Source organism: Poecilia reticulata, chromosome 14, assembly GCF_904066995.2.
Source record: "Poecilia reticulata chromosome 14, P_reticulata-male-v2, whole genome shotgun sequence".
NCBI lineage: Eukaryota > Metazoa > Chordata > Actinopteri > Cyprinodontiformes > Poeciliidae > Poecilia > Poecilia reticulata.
Genome location: NC_088843.1, coordinates 15,161,463 through 15,175,112, shown reverse-complemented (window position 1 = coordinate 15,175,112; position 13,650 = coordinate 15,161,463). Strand labels below are relative to the sequence as shown.

The 13,650-nt window shown below is 40.4% G+C and overlaps 1 protein-coding gene across 3 annotated transcripts in view; it reads left to right on the top strand.

The window, feature by feature from the left end:
• flrt1a (fibronectin leucine rich transmembrane protein 1a) overlaps positions 1-13,650 on the top strand; it is a 73,606-nt gene that overhangs the window by 43,755 nt on the left and 16,201 nt on the right. For 2 of the 3 annotated variants that reach the window (XM_017308712.2, XM_017308710.2), the window contains one exon: positions 11,096-11,371. The gene's annotated coding sequence lies outside the window, so the exon portion shown is untranslated. Of the gene's footprint in view, positions 1-6,850; positions 7,003-11,095; positions 11,372-13,650 lie in introns of those variants that run through there. The other variant, XM_081615586.1, reaches the window with a different exon arrangement.

The following is a 13,650-nucleotide window of genomic DNA, read 5'->3' as shown; positions in this document are numbered from 1 at the left end:
TCTCTGTGTAAATTTGGCCAGTTCTGAAATATGATTGATTCTAATCCCTCATCAAACTAAAAATAACTCTTAAAACCTCCTTCTGGTAAATGGCATTTATTTCAGTCATATTTCTCTGCTGTACACTAATGACATAACAAATGCTTGGTGTCATCTTTAACCAGCTAATGTCATTTAAATCCAACATTAAACAGGTTTCTATGAGTTCTGTCTTTCACCCGCGCAGTACTGATAAAAGTAGACATAAGCTAGTTCTTTGATTTGCTACTTCAAGACTGGATTGTTTTGATTCTTTACAATCAGGAAAGTAGAAAAAAAAAACAATCTATAGAAGAGTTTTGATAAACAAGCAAAACACTTGGAAACAACTTTTTACTATGGTCTTTTTTAAGAAACCAGAATGGATTCTATAGATTAAGGGATGTAACATCATTTTTTTGTTGCCATTTTTTCTCAATTTACCTTTAGATTGAAGTTACCAGGTCATTTTGAATAAATATATAAAAAAAACTAAAATAATATCTTAGTTTTACTTTTCCCCCTGAAGTTGTGAACAGTCTTTTTACAAAATTTTCAGCGATTGATCATTATAATACGATCAGTCATCCTTTGCAAACTGTCCTTTCTTTATGCACATTTCATTTTTGCTGCAGTGTAAGTAAAGAGGAAAAATAAAAAAACAACCGTTTTAGTCGACGTTGCAGCTATGACAGGCTGACGCTTTGCACCAACCGAGCAGCAGCGCAGCGCCCCGCGCTGCATGAGGCCTCAGCTATCATTACTGTCTGTACGTCTGTCAATAGTGACAGCTCAAACCACAGGAACAGTGAGACCAAACATGCACGTGACTTGGAGAAACCAAGGAATGCCTTTAACAACTCGTTCGTACTGGATCAGGAACCTGACGGTGTCGTGCCGTCACATGCCATCATGTTTGAAAAAAAAAATGCAGTCGTTCAGCGTTACGTGGAGCTCGGGGGAAGATGGTGGCTGAAGTGGCAGCATGTTCATGACTTAAAGGTTGGTGGTCAAGAATATAAGGCAGGACTGACCGTGTCAGCTTCATTCATAGGCAACTGGCCCATCGTCCCCCCTGGTCACTGGCAACATTAGCTGCTGCTCTGTTAGCACAGTGGCTGCTCTCATTAGAGTCATTGGGACCGGCTGCAACGATGAACCCACACTATCTTCTAATAAACACTGTGCATGTGCCAATCTCTTACTCTGGAGAAAACTGCATTTAGTATTCAAAGTATTTTCTTAAGGTAATCATGAACTCTATTAGGAACAGTGAGGATGCCACGTCTTACAGTGTGGCATCCTCACAAATTTGAACCGACTTCTCTCGCGCTGAAGTGCTGCTTGCATGACTTTTTAAAACTTGTTTGTTCACTTACCTGCAAACTAATCTGATCACCGAGTAAAGGAAGCCACTTCTCTGTGTAAATATTAATCATGTTTTTCAGCTGGGCTGAAACTGACGGTGGAGGCTCAGAAACCTCCAACGTTTAGGTAGCATCACAGTGTAATCGTCTCGTGTAAATACACATTCACAGAAAATTGCAGAGTGAACATAGGCATCGTGACTAGAGTTGTGAAGAAAATGTGCTGAGTTATCTAGAAGAGTAACCGTTTCATGATTTTAATTGGATTCATAGAGACACACTGTGCTTCCGCTTGAACTACTTTAGCGAGCCATACATCCTGCGACTCTAAAGTCTGTACAAGGTATTTAGAAATGACTGAAACATAGACATGATGTTGGAAAAAACCAGTTAAATGTCCTACTGCTGGCTGCTGTTACCTCTAGAAGGCTTTTAGGGCCGAGCCGTGGCAGAACGTCGGACTGAAATAAATACCGACAATAAAATGACATTCACCAAGTGTTGCTACACTTTAAAGAATCTCTGCGAGAATGTCAAAGTTAATCCACGTATTAGGGGGAAACGGCTTCTAATCAGCTGCCGAACGGCCAATCATGCCGGCTCGGCTCATTACTGTCAAAGGCAGAGAGCATGAAAAACACGCATGGCAGATTTAGTGACCCGGCTCCAGCCCTTCGGGAGGCGCGCAGGTTTCTTACGGAAAGGGAAACAATTCATTGCGGTGAAATTCATCCGTGGATAACTTTTAATTAACGTCCAAGCGTGCGCACATTTAAACCGGCAGCCTCCGTCTGCTAACCTCTCCCGAGTGCCTACTCTCTCTGCGTCTTCCTCTCCTCTGCCTCCAGTTTCCTTCGTGCTCTTAAAAGTGGGATCGGTCTGTTTACTCGTCCACTCGCGCGTACCAGACTCTTTATTTTCACAGCTTCTGTTTTCCTCTCCACTCTATATTCCCTCCATGTTTACATTAGGCTCCACCGGCGAGTCCTCGTTGCCGCCAGCCTTACTGTACGCGTCTTGGCGAAAGCTGTAGCCTGTTGTTTTATCGTTTTATTGCAGCTATACGTCTTTACTGCTACATCCTCCGCCTCGCTTTGACAAATACAAGACTTGACACTTTAAAAGAAGCGAGAGGAAAGAGAGGGCAGTGGCGCTACTAGAAGGGCTCAAAATGGAGTCGATATGAGCAAACTGGACGGTCGTTGTGGGCTTTTAATGTGGGGGGGGGGGGGAAGTCTGCTTAATGGGGAGGAAAAAAAGGAGTTTGATGGATTGATTCAGAATGAAATTAAAGAGGACAAGAAGGGGAATCATATAGAGTAAATTGAGCATTACACACCGCATTACAGTGTCTCCTAATTAAGCGTGTAAAAGCTTTCTTATTAGGTCTGAGGCTGGCCTTAGTTAACTCGGAAAGCCAGAACGCGCTCTCAGATGTCAGTGAGAGGCTGGAGCAGGAAACGACCGGCAGAGAGTGGGGACAACTTCAAGGTCCGAGCCGACTGTTTGCCACGGCGCGTTTTGTCTCGTCCACCACCTGCCTGCCAGTGAATACGCATAATGTGCGGCTGCGTTGAGAGTCTGATCACATCGCAGCGTATCTGTCTGTATGAAAGCAGTGTGTGTGTGTGTGTGTGTGTGTGTGTGTGTGTGTGTGTGTGTGTGTGTGTGTGAGGTTCTGCACCTTGGTTCGGCTCGTTTGAGCCTTTTGTCCTCGTGGATGGTACAACAAGGGCGCGATGGAAATACAAGCGGGAGTATAAAACTGTTTGTACCTCTGGGTCAGGGGTCAGGGGTGTCGAGCTCATTTTCATTTTCAGTCATATCATATATCTGGTTGTTCTTAAAGGGCCGGTTGTGCCAGAATGTATTGATAAAACACATTACATTGCTAAAAGTACCAATAAATAACTGTTTTGTTTCGGGATTCAGTAAGTGTTTCTCAAAATTAAATAATATTGAACATCTTTTCACACTGATCAGTCCATCTAGGATTTTGTGATTATTTTCTTGGAATCAAAATCATAGATTTTGTAGTGCTAATTTCTAAATATCTGTAAGGAATTTGTATGATATTTGTGCTAACGGATCATGTTAAACGTGAGTTTTTATAAATCGCCGTATCAATCACGGACTGTAAGTTGACATCAGGGAAGGCCGAGGCAGCAGTCACTTAAACTCAATGTTTCTGGCCAAATTTGCAGTAAAAGTCTGCAAAAAAAAGTGGGAATCTGTAGATTTTGTGTGAACTTTGAGTGAGTTTTGCAGATTTGTTGAAAAACTGGAGTCTGGAGTCATAAAAGCCTACGGCGGGCCACGTTTGGCTCCCGGGCCTTATCTACCCAAAAAGATAATAATGTAATACTTTTATTCTTGATTTAGTGGTGCTTTAAAAGGCTTGAGTAAGAGACATTACTCACACTGAGAACAATCAGTTCAGGTGTAGTTGTCCTTGCTTGGATGATATATAAGGTTAACATCACATTTTGAGATTTTATGTAAAAACATTTTGAAAAGTTTCCTTTTGTTTCACAGTTATGTGCATCTTTATGTTAGGCTAGCACAAAAAATCCCTATAAATTATAATAATAATAAAACAACAACAACAACAACAAACATTTCCAGGCACTCTGTGGGTAATTTTAGCTCCAATAAGACAGGATGCAAGTTTCCAGAGCGTGACATGAGCTCCTGCATTAATTGGGTTCTTTACTACTCTGAAAACATTCATTAACTTCTCATCCGAACTCAAATGTTGAATTATATGCTTAATATTTGTCCCACAATTATTGTGCAGAATTGTGTGGCGAGTGTGTTGCTCTAGTTTACAGTGTCAGTGTGGCTTAATACGGCAGGAAATAAGGGTTTTTATGTCAAGGTACATTAGCTGAATGATGTTCAGTAAACAGAGCCAGTGCATACATGTTACTGTTTGTCTGTATGGCAAGCAGTAAAGAATGATCAGTGAGGTCTAAATATGTTATTCTCCAGTGGGTTAAACCATGTTCTTTGACCCAAAAGCCTCTTCCTATTGCTCTAAAGGTCATGTTTTACCTTCACGTCAAATATTTGAATGTTTAGTCTGAGAGCGAGCAAAGCTAGCTGTTTTTACCTGCACCTAGCATCGATATGCTAAGCTAAACCTGCACCTCTGGCTATGCGCTGTTTGTAAGAAAAAGATGAGCTGCTGGATTCATTTATTCTCACTTGTCTGCCAGAATGTTATTTATATCTCCACAACCGAGAAAAAGTAGAAAATCTGGATTGAGAGGGAATCTATCACCACTTCTACACCTTTTTTTTTTTTTTTAAGTTTGTACTACCTTGTTGCTGTAGTTAAAATAAATGTGACAGTAATTAACAGTAGAAGTGCATTGGGACAAATATTGTGACTTAGAAAAAGCAAAACTGAGTTTGTGTTTTTATTAAGGTGCTGTTTTTCTGACCAGCGTTTCTCCAAGTTACAGTAACAGACGACTTTCTTTTCCATCTGCCAGACATGCAGTGATTGTCCAAAACAGTGGAAGTGAATGGAAGCAGCATGATTTACCACTGGAAGTTCAAGTGCATCAAGTAAAAATAACCGTCAGTCATACTCCAAGTTGTTTGGCTCTAAAAAACTTGATTCAAGCTAAACGTGCTGGGTGGATTTGAAATAAAATTATTGGATTATCTTCTCATTTATTTGGCTCAGACATTCAGAAAAAAGTTATTTGACTAAGGATGTAACTTAGTTTTCCTCAGAAAACTCACCATCCTTTTTTTTCGTGCCAGTAGCTAGCAGCACATTCATTTAAACGTTTATGGGAGCATTTTTCTAAAGAAACCAATTTTCTTGTTTAAAAGAATTAGCACTTTAGCTCTGCTGTTACATCCACCATATCATCCATACATGGTAATAATTACTCCATTTTAGGAAACCTCTGCCTCTGAATGGCCTTTTGGGGTTAAAAAGAAGTTATGCTTGAGAATTACTTACTGAAAGAGCGACTGTGTTTGAGTTTTCTTTCAAACTTTTCAGATTATTGGGTTGAGCCACAAGAAGTCATTCATGTAGCCATCAGATTATACAACTTTATGGATTTGTTTATATCTTAATATATTTCCATGTACATGCTTATTTTTAATTTAGATCATATTTACATTACTTTTTGCATGTTTTAGATAAATTTTACATCGCTTATGGTTATATTTATGTCTATATTTAACACATTGAATGGAGTAGCTTGTCAACAAATAAGCAATTTCACCTTTGGGATGAATAAAGTACATTCTATTCTACTCTATTCACTGAAATGTGGTGAATATGTTTCATTAATTTAGCCAAAATCAAAATGCAGTAATAACAAAAATGCAATTCTGTAATTTTAAATCAAAATTTCCTGCAAATGGAATCGCCCTTTTCACTCCCAGCATGAAAACATGTAAAATAGTTGCACGTTTAAGCTGATCTCAGCTGTTGTGTTGCAGTTATTTCAGGGTGCTCAGCCACATCGGAGTTGCGGCAGTCCAGATGGGAGACAAAGAGTATTTGTGGACCTGAGTCAGCAGATTTCACGCGCAGCGGATCTGCAATAGCAGCAGAAGCAGCTGGTTGTCTGAGATCAACCTGAGCGCGGCTCGGGGGAGGGAGGAAGTGCGCCCGCGTCGCCGTGATTGACGGCTCTTGTTAAGGGGGCAGAATTTCTGAGGGGGAGAACAAGCGGTTCGGTCTTGTCAAGGTCAATCGGGGAGGTGTTTGGCAGGCGTCCAATTGGAGATATCAGCTCGAAAATTGACGATATGCAACCCAACCTGTGTGTCAGAGCTGGGTATCTAAAGGTCAGTTGAATTTCATCGCAATGATGGGAGGAATCATGGGACGTGGGGACGAGGCCAGATTGTCTGGACATGTCAGACGTCCTTGGAGGGGGAAGGTGTCAGCCGTTTTCGTTAATCACAATGTTGCTGACTTCAAATCTCTCGCTGCGACGGTTTTAAATAAACTTCTTATTCAATCAGAGAAACCTGCGGAGAGAAATTAGGCGAATAAACCGAACCTCGCCGTTCGCTCTGATTGGAGGTCTCCGCTGCGACCGTCTGTTCCTGTGAATTGAGATTCCCATGTTGCCGTGGTAATCAAGCAGTTGTTGTCCTTACAGATCACGCCCGGCGCAAGATGGATATGAGCTCCTCACGAATAAAGCTTTCCCCCCCTCTGTGTGCGAGCTTGACTCGACTCGGCGCGCCGCTCCGCCACACGGGCGCTGAAAACTGTTTAATCACAGCTCATCCATATAACCGATGATGTACTGGCCTTAAATCACAGCCGAAACGCGCTCTGCCCAGAAGGCAGGGATCTGGAAGCTCTGGCTTCAGTGACAGCATTTCTTATATATATATATATATATATATATATATATATATATAACACTGAACGCAGGTTTTTCATTTGCACCTAACATCTGTGTGAAGTATTCATCTGCTTCAAAGGTTTTCCAACCGAGCGGCGCGGCTCCCTGGGTGGGCGTGACACAGTTGCGGAGACATGAAACAAACACGGCATGTGGTTTAAATAGGACATCGGGAAGGCCTGCATGTTGGTGTCAGCGGCGGGACAAGCGACAGCAACACAGAAGTAAGGAGCTGCAGTGCTTCCTCAGACTTTTCCACACTTTCCAACCTCAGATATTAAGGAATATCGTTGTAATTTTATATGACAGGCCGACATAAAGGAGTGGCATAATTGTGACGTGTACATTTTTGTCACCCGAAAAAAGTTGAAAAGTGTGGTGTATGTTTTTTAGCCCCCTTTAACATGGACATTCTCTTTATTTTCAGAATCCACGTGATCATGTTTAGGTTGGAGAATCTGTTGCTTTTAGTCATTCACAAAATTTGATGTTTTTGAAAAATTAGCAAGAAGAAAGCAATTGTGAAAGAATACAACGAGCCATCTTGGAAAAAAAAAACCCAAACATAAACAACCTACTCTGGTCAGATGAGAACAAAAAGTAACCTTCCCCCTTCCAGCGGGATAACGACCCTAAACATACAACCAGAGCTAAAACGGAATGGTTCATATCGAAGCATATTTATGTGCTGCAGCGGTCCAGTCAAAGTCCATACCTAAATCAAACTGAGAATGTGTTGAAAGACTTAAAAAAAAACATTTCCACCCATTCTGATTGAGCTAGAGCTTGATGTGCAAAGCAGGTAGAGTCAGACCCCCCAAAGGTTTTTTCCATTTCACCTGCAGCTAACGGTGAATCTGCACACAAATACGCGAGACACTCCCCCCACCCCAAATGCCACTTATCTCCTGACTCGCATTTAAATGCAGAAATACTTTAAGATTCATCCTGGCCTCTCAGGTCTGAAGGGACTCTGAATCCCCCTGCAGCTGTTAACAAGGAAAGACATATTTTGATATGCTAGCTAAAATCCTTTAATAAGTCTGAGCTTCCAACACTTGGTGCTTTTTTTTTGTTTTTTTTTTCTAGGTTGTATTTTTTCAAGCATTTCTGGTATTAAGTTGCACCAATATCTGATATGATTTGTACTCCACTCCTCTGTGCTCTAATAGTATCGTATATCAATGCTCAGGTTGTAGCTGTTGGGCTGGAAACTTGCAAAAACAATCTCTATATCACCTCACTTCATTCAGCATTCCTCTTCTTCTTTGTCATCGTGTTGTAAAATATTTTTATTTCCAGGTGTAAATTGATTCTTTGCAGAAAATTGATCCCGACTGTCTTCAAAAGACAAATTAACAGGCTCGGAGCAAAGCCGAGTATTGCAAGAACAGCACTTAAAATATTTTGTCTAGCCTTCCTGCCATAAGGACTCATTATTTATTTACACGAGGAGGAGATGTGATGGAGCTGCACAACAGGGATTTACAGTTTTAAACGCATAAAATGACTTTCACCTCTCATATTAGCACAACTAGCTAACAGTTGGAGGAACTCTGAGTTTTCTGAGCTCATCATATGAACTACAACACTCCTACGAATGGTTGTGGATGGCATGTTGTCACTTGCTAAAGGAGAAGGTTCTTAAAGAAACAGGCCAATTTTCAAGGCGTCAGATACAATATATATATATTTTTTGTTATTTTTTATGTATAGAGAATTTTCACACCAGCTGAAGGTAACATAGTTATTTGATTGTGCTATAAAATGACTTGTAAAACACACAATGCTTTCCCCACCTCTCTCCCTTTAGGCCTTCCTGTTATCTGCTTTGCCTCTCACACTCTCCATACAGCCCAAAAGAACCTCACACATTTTTTTGGGATGATGTAGAGAATAGTTTCTTTAATCCGACTTGATTTTAAACGCCCCTCTGATACTGAAACAGCTGAGTCTGGGTTTGAAGTACTCGGCAGTAGCATCTGCACTGAAGAGTTGTCATCACGACCTGGTAAAGCTCGGCATGGGGCATTTACTGATCAGAAGATAGTCCGGTTTTTGAGTTTCCGCTCAGCCGTTCAATGGTGAATCCCAATGAGGATGGGAATTGGTCAAATTGCTAACCTTTTGTTCTTTAGTGGTTATTGTCAGATTCTACGTCATTGAGCCGCCTGTGCAGTTAATCATTTCTAACAGTTGTGAAGTGTTATCAAACTGATCAAAAGCAACCAGTCTGCTGTGTTTCTCAATAACGTCTCCCTTAACTGCTCTCCTTCAGGGTTTCCTGCTAAAGAACATTTGTCAAAACCTCAACATGTTCACTTTGTAGCAGGCAAACTCAGGTGTAAAAGACATAAAATCAATTGTTTGATGGAGAATTTATGAGGAAGAAAGGGAAGGCATTACTTCTGGGTTGTTTTTTTGTTGTTTTTTTTTAGCTTAAATCATTTGATCTGATGAGACGAGTGGAGTTCCTCATTGTGACTGACAGGAAGACGGCCTGCTGTCTCGTGCCATAACGTCAGTTTGGAGACTGACAGTCAGAGACGGGGCGGCAGCGGCGTTCAGGGTGCTTTATGTTTCACAGCATTTTCTAGGGGGAAAAATAAAAGGTCATTTTGTAATTTATAAACTCCAGGTGCTGCATATTGTTCATTTTTAATCAGCTTTGTTGGAGGGTGTGTGAAAACCGGCCTAAATTGCCTCGACGTTGCTAAACCTAGAAGGATAGTTCAGTAGTTTTAAGGTGAGGTTCTGTTAAAAGGCCAGACTGTTAACTCATCACCTGCATTGAACGACTCTGTGTCTTTGCTTAGTTTGAATACAGACTAGTTAGAGGATAACGCCAACAGCTGGTTGGAGTGGTCTTCATAGTAGTTCATGCAAATGCTATTTTAGCTTTAACCAATTCTGATTTTAATCGATTCTTTTTCCTCACTTCTCACAGAAAATATTTTCAAATTGTGGCTTTTAAATCAATCCCTTCTGTGAGTTGTCAGAGCATCAGGGCCAGGCCGCGATGTTTCTGTTTTAACTGTTTAATTACGATAATGTAGTCATAATATTAGCAGATTAAAGGACATCTTGAATAATCTAGGATGAGTTGTTTTAATGAGAAAAAGCTTCTGTAGTTACCAGAATCTGACACGACCAGCTCAGTCCATGGTTCCTTCTTCAAAATACTCGTTTTGCTCAACCGTTTAAAAAGTTTTGCTACTGATGATAATTTGATGCTGATGTGTTAAAAGGTGACGTATTTCCATATTTGTATAATCGACACTTAAATATAATGTTTACAAGATGCTCAAGATTCCTCATTTAAATTTTTATTTTTATTTTTTATGGAGTTCTCAAAAATACCTCATTCTCCTAATATTCTGACTTTATTCTGGTAATATTACAACTTTATTTTGATATTATTTTTTACTTGATTATTGTTTTACTATATCCTTGTAATATTATAACTTTATTCTCATGATTTAAAAAAAAATCAACTTGGCCTATTTGGCCTGAATTCAAAGTCCAAATGAAGAGAAGCTGTAAAACTCGCTTGTCAAACAAGATGGCCGCCCTGAGCGTGCTGACATCACTCTGAAGAAAAAACCCAAGGAGTACAGCGATAAAAAAAAAATCAAAACTTTGAAAAAAATTTGATTAAGCAATAAAGTGGATTTATCACGGAGTCCTACTTTGAAATGCCACAATGTTTGCACTGAACATGGATTATGTTTGGTAATTACACTGGAAACTGATGTGGTGGGCGAAACTCCACCAATCGCCTTCCAGCGTGAGACATACCGAGAACATTTAAAGCTCTGTAAATGTCTGACATAAACTTAAAGCTGTAAAATCAGCATTTACTTTGTATGCTGCTTTACTTTTATATCAGATGAAATCCTTTAGTGTAAACCGCTGTGATGTTTTTGAGATTGAAGGCTGATTCGATCCCCCTGGATTAGTAGTTTGAACGTTCCCAACTCCTTCTAACCTTTTAACAAAAACTTCACTTCAAAAACTCTGAACAATCCCTCTAAGAGTCACTCAATTCAAGTTTAAGCCTCTTTCCTGTTAAACTGAAGTCCCATTAATTACAAATCCACATCTGATTTAATTACAATAATCATTTCCGACCAAGACTGGATGAAAGAGCAATGAAAACAGACTGAATGCGACGTACGGCAACGACATGAGACCGGCACAGTGTTGTAATCCGGTTACGGTTTCATCAGAAATGGTGACACTTGATTGACGCCGATATGCACAAGAGATCCTTTATGATGTTTCCGTCTTTCTCTCTCTCTCTCTTTTTCCCCGCAGGGATCCGATCCCGAATCAGAAGCGACAACTAATCTACATCAGAGTCCCAAAAGCTGAAAACGAAAGAGCAGCTCCTGTAAAACGGAGAGAGAGAGCGCGAGCGAGCGAGTGCACTCCTACACGCCGCCATCCGCCTCGGCTTCCTGAAGTTCACGGACGGTGTGAGCAGGAGCCTGGGAGGACGGCGGTGTTTGCAGACTTTGAAGGAGTTGTGTTGGGAAAAATAGTGCAGATGGTGTGGCATCATCTCCTTCCCTGTCAACCCCACTTCAAAAAGTGAGTATGAGGATTGTTCTGTTTATTTTTGGTTCCTAAGAAACAGAAATGTGCAAAATTGAACAAGAGGAAACTAGAATCACTCGTTTTAATACAGATGTGACGTAATGGGACGTAGTGATTCACATGGATCGTGGCCCAACTCAGACTTGCCAATACAGCTGAAGCAGATTCCTAAAGTTTGACAGGCGTATTGGGCTTTTTACATATCTTACAATACATCATATCTGCATATGTGACAACATGTCATCAGTACAATATTTTTCATAAATAGGAGCATAATTGTGTCTTCAGTCAGAATTAATATCAGTCATATTGTATCAAATATATTAGTCTGAGTTTTTTCAATCTCTAAATCAATATCTTTGCGCCATTATTTTGGTGCTTTTCTTTAAAAAAATGTTTTTTCTTTCTTTTCTTTGCATCTGCGCTCTCACTGCTCGGTTACTTTTTGCACCAACCTGTGAAAGTGCAGGATGGCTGCAGCACCACGTTGTCCTGAATCCAAAAGCAGTCGGACACCGATACATCCCAGGAAACATGCGAATACCTCTGTCGTTTATTTTAAACTAACAGCGCCCAACTGTAAAGGAAGATAATCCTTCCACGATTCAACCAACTGATTGACTCGCAGCCAATCAAAGTGTTTGAAACCTGGCTGATTGATTGGTGCGTCATTAATACTCACTTTTAGTTGTGAGTTTTCCAATGTGTGGCTGTTGAAGCAAAAATAATTTAATATTTCTTTCTTTCTCAAAGAAAGAAAGAAACTTTGGAATTAGCATTCTTAAATGGAGGGATCATTTCTTTCTGTGAATCTAATCTGACTCAGTGTTCATTTATTAGGTTCTAACCTAATTAGGTTACTTGTTTTTACTTACTACGTACATTAGGTTACTTATTAGGAAATGTCAGGTTATATTTTGTAAAGCATCTGCACTGTTCAGACAAATTTAAATCACTTGCGCAGAATGCTGACCTAAAAGTTTTCCATCATCCTCACAGCCGTATAATTCGATTGAAAAGCTGTAAATAATCGGCGACATGGACGAGAACAGAACGCCACCCGAACCGGAGCGACACCTTGCACTGTCACTCGTTCCCGATTTGTGGCGGCAATTAAAATCCGACCTAAATGAAGCCATTAAAAACAAACTAACACTTACCAACAGCTAAATAGTGAGCCGTAAAGCACGATTATCCCCCTAGTTTTCTTTTTGCGGGCAGGAGGCCAAAGAAAACAATCACTAAAGGTTTCTCCAAAAGCTCGCACCCATTAGAAGAACAGAACAGTTTGATGTTTTTTCTTCTTTTTAGACCGGCTTTGCACCAGGACACCTCAGTTCTTTGATTTTAATGTGCTGTTAAAGTCTGAACTTCAGTGAGTGTGCAGCTCTGCATCGTTTGAGTCATCCTAAATGAGGGATGATCTAATCCTCGCTTACCAAGTTTCTCTAAATATGATACGGTGACGGTGAGAATGATTATATTGTAGGAGTTTTGATCAGAAAATCTGATCAGTGAAGAAACTCTCCACTTGGCTCCTTAAGACCGGATCTCTCCCACATCCGATGCCTCACACATGAGAACCCCACTCATCCTGAGAAGTGTGCACTGCATGATGGGATCTTGAAGTTTGGGTCTATTTCTCAAAATAAATAACTCATATGACTTCATGATGTCCCTATTTTTTGCAAAAGTGTTTTTACCCCTTCAAGGTTTTCACAGTCAACATTCAACCGTAATATTAAAGCTGCAGTAGGTAGCTTTTATTAAAAAAAAATATTTTTTTTCACATATTTGTTGAAAAGGTGACCATCTTGTGACAATATGAGACAGATAATCTGTGGAAAAAAATCTAGCTCCTCTGCCTTCTCCCAGAGCTTCCAGTGCTAACTAAAAACAACCAATCAGAGACAGGAGGCAGGTGTTAGCGCTGTCAATCACCCTCTGTGCATCCCTGCTACTTCCCCCTTCGCCCTCTTGCTCTCTGCTACGCTACAGCTAGCAGAGCAGGCTAGTTAGCATGGCTATCAATGGTTTTTCTGTAACGGTGAGTTGTTTCTCCACCATTAGCACATTTAGCAGCGAGTACATTGAGTTGATTGGCAGCGCTGTGACTCGCCTCCTGGATCTGATTGGTTGTTTTTGGTCGTGAGTGGTGCATTTCTTCAGACAGCAGTAGTAGCTCAGGCAGGAGGTGAAGGAGACCTTTTCACAGATGATCTGTTTCTTAAACAGATATTTTTCTAAAAACATTTAAAAAAGGATTTCATTTA